Source organism: Neomonachus schauinslandi, chromosome 8 (genome assembly GCF_002201575.2).
Source record: "Neomonachus schauinslandi chromosome 8, ASM220157v2, whole genome shotgun sequence".
NCBI classification, from domain to species: domain Eukaryota; kingdom Metazoa; phylum Chordata; class Mammalia; order Carnivora; family Phocidae; genus Neomonachus; species Neomonachus schauinslandi.
In genome coordinates this window covers 124,073,664-124,086,515 of record NC_058410.1, presented here as the reverse complement: position 1 = coordinate 124,086,515, position 12,852 = coordinate 124,073,664, and the positions used below count along the sequence as shown (strand labels likewise).

Sequence of the window (12,852 nt, the reverse complement as noted above, 5' to 3'; positions counted from 1 at the left end):
GAAGTCTTCCCTAGGAGAGGGGCAAAAGCGTGGAAAGAGGAGTCCTCTATGACTCAGGCATATAGAGACAACTGAAAGCTTACAGAAGAGTACACTGAGAAAAATCTTCCAGCAACCACAGCCAAGGCAAAACTCAAACCCAGCTCAACTCCTGAGTAGAATGACTCAATCCCCCACACTAGCTGCCTGAGAAGATCCATACTCATTTCTAGGCGTACATATTATTTATGTCAGTCTCTCCTGTTTTTACAAGATGTCCAGCATTCAATAAAAAATTATAAAATACACAAAGATCAAGGAAAAAATACAACTCATAGTCAAGAAACAAAGCAATCAACAGAAACAGTCTCAGAGATAACCCAGATAATGGTACTATCATATAGGGACATTAAAATAACTAAGATACATGTAAAAGAATCTACTAGAAAGGTGGACAACGTGCATGAACAAATGGGGCAATTGAGCAAAGACCAGAAACCCTAAGAAAAAGTCAAGTGCTAAAACGAGAAATAACAACAAACCCTGGAGAAGGGAAGAATCGGATTTCTAGAGTTGCCATATTGTTTTAAAAGTCCTGTTTTTAACAAGGCACAAGGCATGCAAAGATAAAGAAAACATGACCCATACCACAGGGGAAAAGGAATCAACAGAAACAGTCATTGAGGAAGCCCAGACATTGAACTTAACAAAGACATTAATCAGCTATTTCAAATATGCTCAAGAACAAAAGAAAAAAAGTATCAAAGGATCTAAAGGGAAGTATGAGAAAAATGCCTCACCAAATAGTATCAATAAAGATAGACTATTTTAGAAAATAGAAATCCTTGAGTTGAAAAGTACAACAGAAATGAAAAAAAAAAAAAATCACTAGAGCAGCTCAATAGTAGACTTGGGCTGGCAGAAGAAATAATCACCATACCTGAAGATAGGTCAATTGAGATTATCTAGTCTGAGAAACAGGGGGGGGAAAAAAAAAAAAAGAAAAAGAACAGAACCTCAGAGACCTCTGGGACATCATTAAGTATACCAACACACAAATTATGGGAATCTTGAGAGGACAAAGGCAGAAAAAAATATTTGAAGAAATAATGGCCAGAAACATCCAAAATGTGATGGAAAACATTAATCTGTATATCCAAGAAGCTCAAGGAATTCCAAACAAAATAAACTGAAAGAGATCCTCACCTAGACAAATCATAATAAAAATGTTGAAAGATAAAGACAATGAAAGAACCTTGAAAGCAGGAATAGAGAACCAGCATGTCATGTTCAAGGACCCTTGATAAGATTAACAGCTTAATTCTCAGTGGAAATTATGGAGGTCAGAAGGCAGTAGGACGAAATATAAAAAGTACTGAAAGAAAAAGACTGTCAACCAAGAACTTGATATCTAGCATAATAAATACTTGAAAGTAAAGGAGAAATTAAGACATTCCCAGATAAACAAAAACAGATTCAGTGGCCAGCCGACCTATTTTATAATACATACATACATACAAAACTACTAAAGGGAGTCCTTCAGGCTAAAATGAGAGAACACTAAATAGTAAATGAAATCCACACAAAGAAATAAGACACTGACAAAAGTAACTAAAAAGATAATTATGGAAGACAGGGTAAATGTGTTTCAGTTCACAATTCTCTTTCACCTAATTTAAAAGACAAGTACATAAAGCAATAATAATAAATCTGTGTTGATGAGCATATAAAGTAAAATGATGGATTCTGTATGACAATAACAGCACAAAGGAGAGAAGAGAGAACAATGTTATGCAAGAGTAAAGTTTTTATATACAAATGAATTTAACATTTTCACAGACTAAAATGTAAACTGTAATCTCCAGGGCAACTAAGAAAAAAGCTAAAAAGATATTGTAAAAAAACAATAAAGGAATTAAAATGGTACATTAGACAATACCTATTTAACATGAATAGAAGGCAATAATAGAGTAACAAAGGGAGAAAAAAAGGTGTGAGCTATCAGTAATTACAAACACTCAATTTAAAAGGCAGAGATTGGCAGAAGGATAAAAAGACCTGGTTTAACTCTATGCTGTCTATATAAGAAACACTTTATATACAAAGACACAAACAGGTTAAAAGATTGGGAAAGATACCTGGTGCATAAATGATAACCAAGAGAGACCTGGAATACCTATTCCAAAAGAGGCAAAAACAGACTGAAATAGTTAGGGGTGCCTGGGTGGCTCAGTCAGTTAAGTGTCTGCTTTGGCTCAGGTCACAATCCCGGAGTCCTGGGAAGTGAGCCCTGTGTCGGGCTCCTGCTTCTCCCACTCTTGCTCACTCTCTCTCACAAATAAAAAAATAAAATTAAAAAAAATTAAAACAAATAGTTATAAGAGAAAAGGAAGGCTATTTTGTAATAATAAAGTGTGAAACCATCAAGAAGACATAACAATTATGAACTTACATGTACCTAACAAGAAAGCCCTAAAATGAAGCAAATCTGACAGAAGTGAAAGGAAAAACAGACCATTCAACAATAATCACTGAAGTCTTTAATATCCCACTTTCAACATGGATACTGAACTAGATAGGATAGACAGAAGATCAGCAAGGAAAGAAGACTAAACATCACTATGAACCAACTAGACCTAAAAGACATCTGTAGGATAACCTACTCAACAACTGTATGACCTACGAACACAATGGAATGAAATCAGAAATCAGTAACAGAAGGAAATTTGGTAAACCCTCCCATCAAAAAAGATCTCAAACTATTAAGCCTAAGTATCTACCATAGGAAACTAAAAGTCAAGAAGTAAACTAAACCCAAAGCAAGCAGGAAGAAGGAAACAATAAAATTGAGAGAACAAATTAATGAAATATACACTAGAAAAACAAGAGCAAAAATCAAAGAAGCCAAAAGTTGGTTCTTTGAAAAAAATCAATAAATTCAACAAACTTTTTAGACTGACCAGGACAAAAAAAATATTCAAATATATTTGATAAATAATAAATATAATCAGGAATGAAAGAGCGAACAGCACCAATGACCTTACAAAAACAAAAAGGATTATAGGGGAATACTAGGGAACAACTGTATGTCAACAAATTAGATATTCTAGATGAAATAGACAAATTCTTGGGGAGGGGGGTGGGTATGGGTGAGCCCGGTGATGGGTATTAAGGAGGGCACGTATTGCATGGAGCGCTGCGTGTTATATGAAAACAGTGGATTGTGGATCACCACATCAAAAACTAATGATGTATTGTATGGTGACTAACATAATAAAATTAAAAAAAAAATAATAAAGAATAATAATAAAAAAGAAGAAATAGACAAATTCCTAGAACAATATAAATTACTGAAACTGACTCAAGAAGAAACAGAAAATTTGAAAAGACTTGCAACAAGAGATTAAATGAATAATCAAAAAACTTCCCACAAGGAAAAGCTTCACTGGTGAAGTCTACCAAACATATAAACAAGAATTAAAACCAATCCTTCATAAACTTTTCCAAGAAAACAGAAGAGGAGAAAACACCTCCACCCTCATTTTATGAAGCCACCCTGGTACCAAAACCTCACAAGGGTGATACAAGAAAACTATAGACCAATATCCCTTACGAATATAGATCCCAAATCCCCCAACAAAATATTAGCAAGCTGAATCCAGCAGCATACACAATTGATTTATATTCCATGACCAAGTGGGATTCACCTCAGGAAGGCAAGGTTGGGTCAATATACAAAAATCAATCAGTGTAATAAACCATATGAAAAGAAGAGAGGACAAAAACCACATGACCATTTCAAAAAATACAGAAAAAGTATATTAGAAAATTCAATACCCTTTCATGATAAACACTAAAAAAACTAGGAATAGAAGGGAACTTCCTCTACCTGATAATGGGTATCTGTGAAAAATCCACAGCAACCATCATACTTAGTAATGAAAGACTGAACACTTTCCCTGTAAGATCAGGAATAAGACAAAGATGTTCATTCTAGTCACCTCTATTCAACGCTGAACTGGATGGAGGTCCTAGCCAGGGCAATTAGGTAAGAAAATGAAATGAAAGATCAGAAAGGAAGAAGTAAACTATTTATTTGCAGATGAGACGTAACTATAAATACAGAAAATCCTAAAGGAATTCACATACATATACACAATTATTAGAACTAATGAATGAGTAGAGCAAGATGGTAGATACAAGATCAATATATAGAAATTAACTGTATTTCTCATATAGTAGCAGTAAGAAACAAAAAGAAATTAAACAATTTACATTTACAATAGCATTAAAAAGAATAAAATATGTAGGCATAAATTTAACCAAAGACGTGCAAGACCTGTATACTGAAAATAACAAAAGCTCACTGAAGAAATTAAAGATCTAAATGACAAGACATTCCATGTTCATGTATTAGAAGATTTAACATTGTTAAGGTGGCAGTTCTCCCAAAATTGATCAATGCAAATCCCAGCTGACTTTTTTTTTTTTAATCTCTGCCTCCAAATCATGCTTACTTGCTGTTTTACTTTTATTTATTTTTTATTTGTTTTAAAGATTTATTTATTTGAGAGAGTGAGAGAGAGAAAGAGCACAAGAGTGGGGAGCGGGAGAGGGAGAAGCAGACTCCCCGCTGAGCAGGGAGCCCAATGCGGGACTCGATCCTGGGACTCCAGGATCATGACCTGAGCCGAAAGCAGTCGCCCAACCAACTGAGCCACCCAGGCGCCCATCCCAGCTGACTTTTAATAGTAATGGACAAGCTGATTCTAAAATTCATGTGGAATTGCAAAGAACCCAGAATAGCAAATGATCCTGAAAAAGAACAAAACAGGACTCATAGTTCCTGATTTCAAAATTTACTACAAAGCTTCACTAATCAAGACAATGTGGTATTGATATGTGAACAGACATATAGATCACTGGATTAGAATTAAGAGTCCAGGTATAAACTCATATATCTGTGTTGACTGGTATCTGATAAGGGTACCAAGGCCATTCAATGTAGGAAAGAATACTCTTTTCAATTATTGGTGTTGGAACAACAGAACAGCCATATGTAAAAGAATGAAGTTGATCTGTATACTGTATACCATATATAAAAGAAGTAACACAAAATGGATCAAAGACCTAAATGAAAGGGCAAAATCTATAAAACTCTTAGAAGAAGATGGGTATAAATCTTCCTGACCTTGGATTAGGCAAGGGTTTCTTAGCTATGATACTAAAAGCACAAGAAGCCAAAGAAAAAATAAATACATTAGATATCATCAAAATTAAAAGTATTTTTGCTTCAAAAGACACTATCAAGAAAGTGAAAGACAACCAACAGAATGTGAGAAATGTCTGCAAATCACATGTCTCATAATGTCTTGTAATATCCAGATTATATAATGAGCTTGTACAACTCAATTAAAAGACACACACACACAGACACACAAACCCAACTTAAAAAAACAGGCAAAGGATCTAAACAGACATATCTCCAAAGATATGCAAATAGAAAATAAGCACATGAAAAGATGCTCAACATCATCAGTCATTAGGGAAACACACACCAAAACCACAATGAGATACCACTTCACACCAACTAGGATGTCTATAAAAAACAACAACAACAAAAAAACCCAGCTATTGTAACAATGACAAGTGTTGGTAAGAGTGCAGAGAAACTGAGACCCTCCTCCACTGGTGGTGGAGATGTAAAATGTTATAGAGGCTTTGGAAGTTTTGCAGTTCCTCAATTTTTAAACATAGAGTTAATATATCACACAGTTATTCCACTCGTATGTATAGACCCAAGAGAACTGAAAACACAGGCCCAAGCAAAAGCATGTATCCAAATGTTCCCAGTAGCATTATTCACAACAGCTATAATGTGGAAGTAACTCAAATGTCCATCAACTGAGGGGATATAAATAAAATGTGGTATGTCCATACAATGGAATATTATTCAGACATAAAAAGGGGACGGTGTACTCATTCATGTTACGTGGATGAACTCTGAAAACATATGGGAGGTAAAAAACACAGATACTAAATCCATCTATCTGCTTTCATTTATATGAATTGTCTCGAATAGGCAAACTCATAGAGGCAGAAAGTAAATGAGTAGTTACCAGCACCTGGGATGAAGGTGGAAAGGAAAGTGACTGCTGAGTATGGGTTTCTTTTCTGGAGTGATGAAAATGTTCTGGAATTAAAAATGTCAATGGGGGGCGCCTGGGTGGCTCAGCTGTCTGCCTCCGGCTCAGGTCATGATCCCAGCGTCCTGGGATCGAGCCCCACATCAGGATCCCTGTTCCGCAGGAAGCCTGCTTCTTCCTCTCCCACTCCCCCTGCTTGTGTTCCCTTGCTGTGTCTCTCTGTCAAATAAATAAATAAAAATCTTAAAAAAAAAAAAGTCGATGGTTGCAGAACTTTCTCATTTTTTTGTAAATGCACAAAAAAGTACCTATCAAACAGCAGAGCCTCAACAGACAGCTGTTGATATAAATAATACTAATGTTTGTGTTTTGCTAATGTTTACAAGATTAAAAAGAGTGAAAATTTAAAAAAACTGAATAGTCAGATTACTATTACACGAAGGGAAACATTAGAGGTCAATGTCAACAATGAATTAGGATCCTGTATCTATAACACAATTTTAGTAAAACAAATCCAGCCACTTAAGAAAATATAAAATACCATGACTAACTTGGGTTCATTCCAGGAATGCAAGGGTGACCTGGTGTTTTGGGTGGGGCAAGGAAGGAAGAGAATCCAATGCAAATTCACCTGCTTAATGGAATAAATGAGAAAAACAAAATCTCAAGAGATGCAAGTAATTCAATATCCATTCATGAAATTTTGTTTTTAACAAATTAGAAATAGAATGGAACTTCCTTAATTAGCGATGGCCCCAACTGTTGTTAACTCTTCTTTGTATCCATATGCCTTTGCTATGTAACTTTGTTTCTCTCTCATTGTGGACTGGCTGACTGTCCCAGTCGGTGAATCTGGAAATAGAGGTTTGAAATGGGCTTTAAACAGGAGCTTGCTCTCTTGTATCTTTGATACTGCTGTGACAGTATGATTGGTCTGGCCTGCTGGAGGAAGAAAGAACCAATCTGAACCACCCCAGCTGTTCCAGCTGAGGCCATTCAAGATCAGATGAGGATTTTAAATATTTACCCTTATCTGAAGCAGTATGGCTTGGGGTCCTGAGTTGGATTGTTTCCAGTCCTTTCCTAGCTCTGTCAATAACTAGCTATGTGTCCTTGAGCAAGTTGCTACCTTTGCCCATCAACATATGGGAATGATAACAGCAGCTATGGCACAGGACTTTTATGCAATCAAATCACTGATGTTGGTAAAGCACTTATAACAGTCCTGGACATACATTAAACAGTCAATGGACACATGCTACAGTTATTACATGCACAATATTCTAGTTTGCTCCTTTCAAATCTCCTTTGGAATTGAAGTTATTTCTCATCTTCTAGACTCTTTTTCAGAACAAATATGTTCATCTTTTATAACTCTAGAATTAAAATATTTTTAAGAGCCTATCACTGTATTTTTATCTTTGGAGTATATCTTTAGAAATGAGTCAAATTCAATACTAATATGTCCCTATAATAAAAAAAGTAGGTTCTAAAGACAGTAAGTCCAGTGGAAATTTTCAGTACTTCATTGTCTTGTTGATCTCAGACAACCAAACAGACCTGGAAGCCCAGTCGAGATCAGAGCTGCCCATCCAACAACCTAAGATGTGTAAATAATGTTATATGCCACTGAGGTTTTGAGATAGTTTGTTACACAGCAGTATTATGGCGATGGATAATTGATATGCCTGATACACAGTATTTAAAATCTCTACAGCAAACATTATTCTTAATGATGAAATCTTGCAATTTTCTTTCAGAGATTAGGACAAAGAAGACAATAAACATGATAAGAAAACAAAATTTAAAACACACCATTTATAATAACATCGAAAATATATTAAAAAAAAACAAACCTGAAGGAGTCCATCTAACGTAAGACAGGTAATAAGCCCTCTAACTCAGAAAATTTTAAGACACATTCATTTTTTTTGTAAAGATGCCAATTTCCCTAAATGATCTGACTGAATGTAATCTCAATCAAAATTCCAGTACGTTTCTTCCTGGGGAGTGGAAAATGAAAAAGCTAACTCTACACTGTATAGCGACCTGGAAAGTGACAATAACAATCAAGGCACTGGAAGAAAACTGAGTAGGAGGGCTTTCTCTACTAGATATCTACAAGATTTAAAGATACTGTAATTAAGACAATGGAACTGGCGTTAAGGGCAGATAACAGAAGAGAATCCAGAACAAAGTGACCTGTATACAGACAGTCCCTGGGTTTATGCCTAAGGTGGTCATGCAGCAGCGGAAAAATGGTGTAAAACTTGACTTCTATACATACAACACCATTGCAAATTACAGATCTAAATGTGAAAGCTTCTAGAAGACAACTTAAGAGAATGAGTTTGGGGATTAGGGAGGACTTGCTAAGCAGCATAACAAGTAAAAGAAAAGACAGATATACTGGAGTACACTAAATTAAGAACTCTGTTCCTCAAAAGACCATCAGAGAATTAAAAAAAAAAAAATCAAGCAAAAACTGGAGAGAGACCTTTGCAACACTTCTGACAAAGAGACTGTACCAGAGACTGGTGCACAGTATGCAGGGCTTATATTCAGATTATGTTTGGAACTTTGACAAATCAGTAAGAAGAAGCCACTGAAATAGCAACATGCATCCTGTTCACGTAGATGAAAGACGGCAGCAAAGATATGGAAGGGAGTCTAGGGTATTTGCAAGATTGTTAGGGCTGAGTGCCCTAGTTGTAGGATATCAAAGTATCCTTGTGAAAGTGGCTTGTGGGGGAGGAGATGGGAAAGAACACTAGCCAATAGGCTAGATCGGGGGCTGGCAAACGCGGGTGCGTGGTCCAAATCTGGGCTGCTGTCTCTGTAAACAAAGTTTTACGGAACACAGCTACACTCATTTGTTCACATGCAGTCTATGGCCACTTTCCTTGGCCACAGGGTAGTGACGAACAGTTGTAACAGAGACCGTATGGCCCCAAAGCCTGAAATATTCACTATCTGGCTCTTTACAGAAAAAGTGTGCTGATTCCTAGGCTGAACTGTCCTCTCATGTCCAGTATCATCGTAGAAAGGAAGTGGAGAGAGAGTTCTGTCCCTGGAAGACTTGAAGGAGGTTAACAGTCCAGCTATTAGCAGGATTTTAAAGCAAAGATTATTTTTTAAAGGCTAAATTTGTTTTGCCAATGGGCAACCAGACTTTCTGTTCTCTGTTAAAAGCAGAAAAAGTGTGGCAATGTCATGGGATCACTAAAGTTAACAACTTATACCTAAAACTAGGGCTTGTATTTAAAAACTATTAACTTAAAAAGGGATTATGGGACTAGTTTAAGGAAATCACAGCGGCTCCAAAAATAGGTAACCTGTAACTGACCTCTTTTCTTAAAGCAAGCAAACACAATCAGGGGCTAGTAATGTTACTGAGGGATGAACCACCTTCAATTCAACAGGTAATTCAGTAATCTGTATTTTGATAGGATGCTGTCTGTACTTTGTGCTCATGCCTACTTGAGGGGCAGGTATGAAGTTTGTGTTCATAACAATTCTCTGTCTCCTTCACAGTCCCAGAGCAACAAAGTTATTCCTTTTCCCACACTCCACCAGTATTTCTCATCCCTCCCTACTTTTTTAAACAACCCAGGTGCCCTTCTCAGTTGTCCTCTTAATTATATTTGAAACTTTAATGTACTTGAAAACCATTAGCATGATTAAAAACAACTGAAATTAATGGTAATTTTAGGAGAAAAACTGTATCTTGAAAACCATATAATTTTGACTTTGATCATATGATATCAGTGTGAATACAGGGTCTGCTTACTTTCCACAAACTTAAAAAGGAAAAAACACAACAAAACAAAAAAAACCCTGGCTCGAAATCAAATGAGTTTTTGCTGCTTCTCCCCCACCCCAGTCCCAACAAGATTCTGATGTTTCTGGGAGTGGAATAAGTTCTATGCTCTCAGAATAATGAAGACTAACCTCATACGGTTCAAGACTCCTCTATAAATCTCAAAAGCTCTTTTCCCACATCTCAAGATGTTTTTCACATTAAATCTATCTTCAGAGCTTTCACCACCTAGATGTCCATTCCAACATCTTCTAATATATCGTACCTTCCCCAAAGCCTACTTCAAAGAGGTGGGCTTCCTTTCTGTATACAGAGAGAGAAGACAAATCAAATCAGTAATTGCTTATCTCTTCATACTAACAGGCATGTCATCTTTGAAGATAAATCCACTGCCTGAAAACTAAAACTAAGAGTCTATCTGATGTTTGAAAGAGGCTTTCCCACTCTTGATTAGAAACTAATTCTTGGTAAGGACTTGTCAAGAAATTTGGCACGCATCAGCAAAATTCACTGAGCTGGCTCTGAAGTCCACCTTCATGGAGTCCTTTGATGGTAAAGTTCTGAAATCAACAATTTTGAGATACTTATGTCATGTGAGATTTAAAACGCTGATTTCAGTTTTTATTTTCACATGAAAAGCACACAATCTAAACAGTATTTTAAAAACTATGCCAACTTTAAGCTGAGAAGCAAGACAGGTGGCCACCAGACTCCAAAGACCCCCCCCTTTGTCTCAAAGCGTCTCCCCCAACACAGTTATCTCCCCCAATTTTAAGCAATGCCACATTTTTGGAAAGGATAATATCAGTGCTACTTGGTAGTTTCCAAAAACCCAACACTTAGAGTTAAACCAACTTCTCATTCATAAATGGAGCAGTACAGTTAACTTTCAGTTCTCCATGGTAATAGGAGTTCTGCATAATGCTAAGAAAACAGGAACATAAAGAGGAGCCTTCTCCTTACTCCCTCGTTGGTCTTACGCATGGCAATGCGAGGAGGCGTTTGGCAGTGTTAAAATACAGGCACACCTTGTTTTATTGTGCTTTGCTTTACTGCGCTTTGCAGATACTGTGTTTTTTTGGTACAAATTGAAATTTTGTGGCAACTCTGGGTTGGGCAAGTCTATTGGTGCCATTTTTCCAACAGCATTTGCTCATTTTGTGTGTCTGTGTCACATTTTGGTAATTCTTGCAATACTTCAAACTATTTCATTATTCTATTTGTTACGATGACCTGTGATCAGGGACCGCAACTCGCTGAAAGCTCAGATGATGGCTAGCATCTTTTAGCAATGAAGTATTTTTAAATTAAAGTACATACACTCTTTTTTTTAGACATAATGCTATTGCATTAACAGACTACGGTGTAAACATAACTTTTACATGCACTCGGAAACCAAAAAATTCATGTGACTCGCTTTACTGCGACACTTACTTCATTGTGGCCGTCTGGGGCTGGACCCGCAGTGTCTCTGCGGTGTGTCTGTACACCATGTCTTGTGGTGCCAGTGTGTTTATACAAATTGTTCTGGTTGTTTCAATTTGGCCATTCAAGTCTGATATGCTTCCATTTCTTCTCTTATATACCATCAACTCTTTAAAGGCTTGTCCCACCAGGATGACCCTGGGAAGTCCCCGTTTCTGGCCTCCTGGTCCCACTCACCCTGAGATAAAATGCTAATCTGAGCTTCTTGCTCACCACAGTGTATGGCCCTGCTAAGTTACAAGGACCAGCAAGGTGAAGGCTATGGGAACGCTTCCTCCTCTTTTAAGATCTCAAGACTCTGTCCCTGCACCCTCCATCCATCACCCTGCCCTTCTCACTTGGTTGCAGACTTGGAATGTCTGGCCTCTGACTAATTTGGAGAGAACATTCTCTCTCTCTTCACCTGCGGGTGGGCAGGCAGATGGCTGGGTCATCTCTGCTCGGTGTGGAAGACCAGGGGCATCAGGCAGCCACTTCCCTTCAATAAGGCTTTCTCTCCCAAGGACGTAGCTGAGAAAGGCTCCATGTAGCTCCTCCCCACTCCTCCAAAATACACTGAAAACAACTTCCTTGGACGCCATCTTGGTTTGATCACCACCCAACCCCATTTCCTAGTAAGAAAGTAACCTCTGCCTACAGAAAGGCTGTCTCATACTTCTGGGCTCCCGTGTACGGGGCGGCGGGGGAGGGAGAGACCTCCCTGGGAATGGCTGTTTAACTTGTCATATAACTGCGCCACTGACACTGCTCTATGTAAGTACATTTCTAATATTCATGGGTATTTCTGGTCCATACCGCTTTCTGTTCAATGCAAAGAAACTAAAGGGCTTCACGAACTCCTTAAAATCATGTCCTTACGCACATACAAATATGACCATCGACTGAAAGACATAATCACTCCTCTTGAATAACCACCATTAACAACAACAAATAAAACAACCCGACAGCTACCAATCTTCAGGTGAGGTCAGCGATGGAGAGGATGACTGAATTCTCAGCACAAGCTCAGATACTTCTTTTGTTACCTTGGGAGGCTGCTCTGGTTGTGATTTAGGATTTGTTTCTTTCCACCAGAGTGATTTTATTTTATGACACAGTGAAATGGAACCTAGATACAGATGTTGCTTGGTTTTTCAAAATGTGTGATCACCAAAACCCAAAACAAAACACCAGGTTGGACACAGCCTCTCCCCTGGGAGCCCCTCCTCCAGATTCAGGCCAATCTGGTAAGTGTCCTTTGAACCCAGCATGAAAGGCAGGATATGGATGGTGGGAAGTCCACTTGCCCCGCTGTACACTTCCTGCATTGCTTCTGCCAGGCGCGTGTTCTCTGTAGGGTGGCTGCCCATTACATCTTACCATGAGCTCCTCAGAGGGAGGGAGACTACCCAGCACGCCCGCCCTTTAATTCAGGTGCCGAGG

At 37.8% G+C, this 12,852-nt stretch overlaps 1 protein-coding gene across 1 annotated transcript in view; it reads right to left on the bottom strand.

Moving 5' to 3' along the window:
- The window catches only part of CDYL (chromodomain Y like), a 175,091-nt gene that overhangs the window by 36,778 nt on the left and 125,461 nt on the right, over positions 1 to 12,852 (bottom strand). The gene's annotated exons all lie outside the window — the stretch shown is intronic.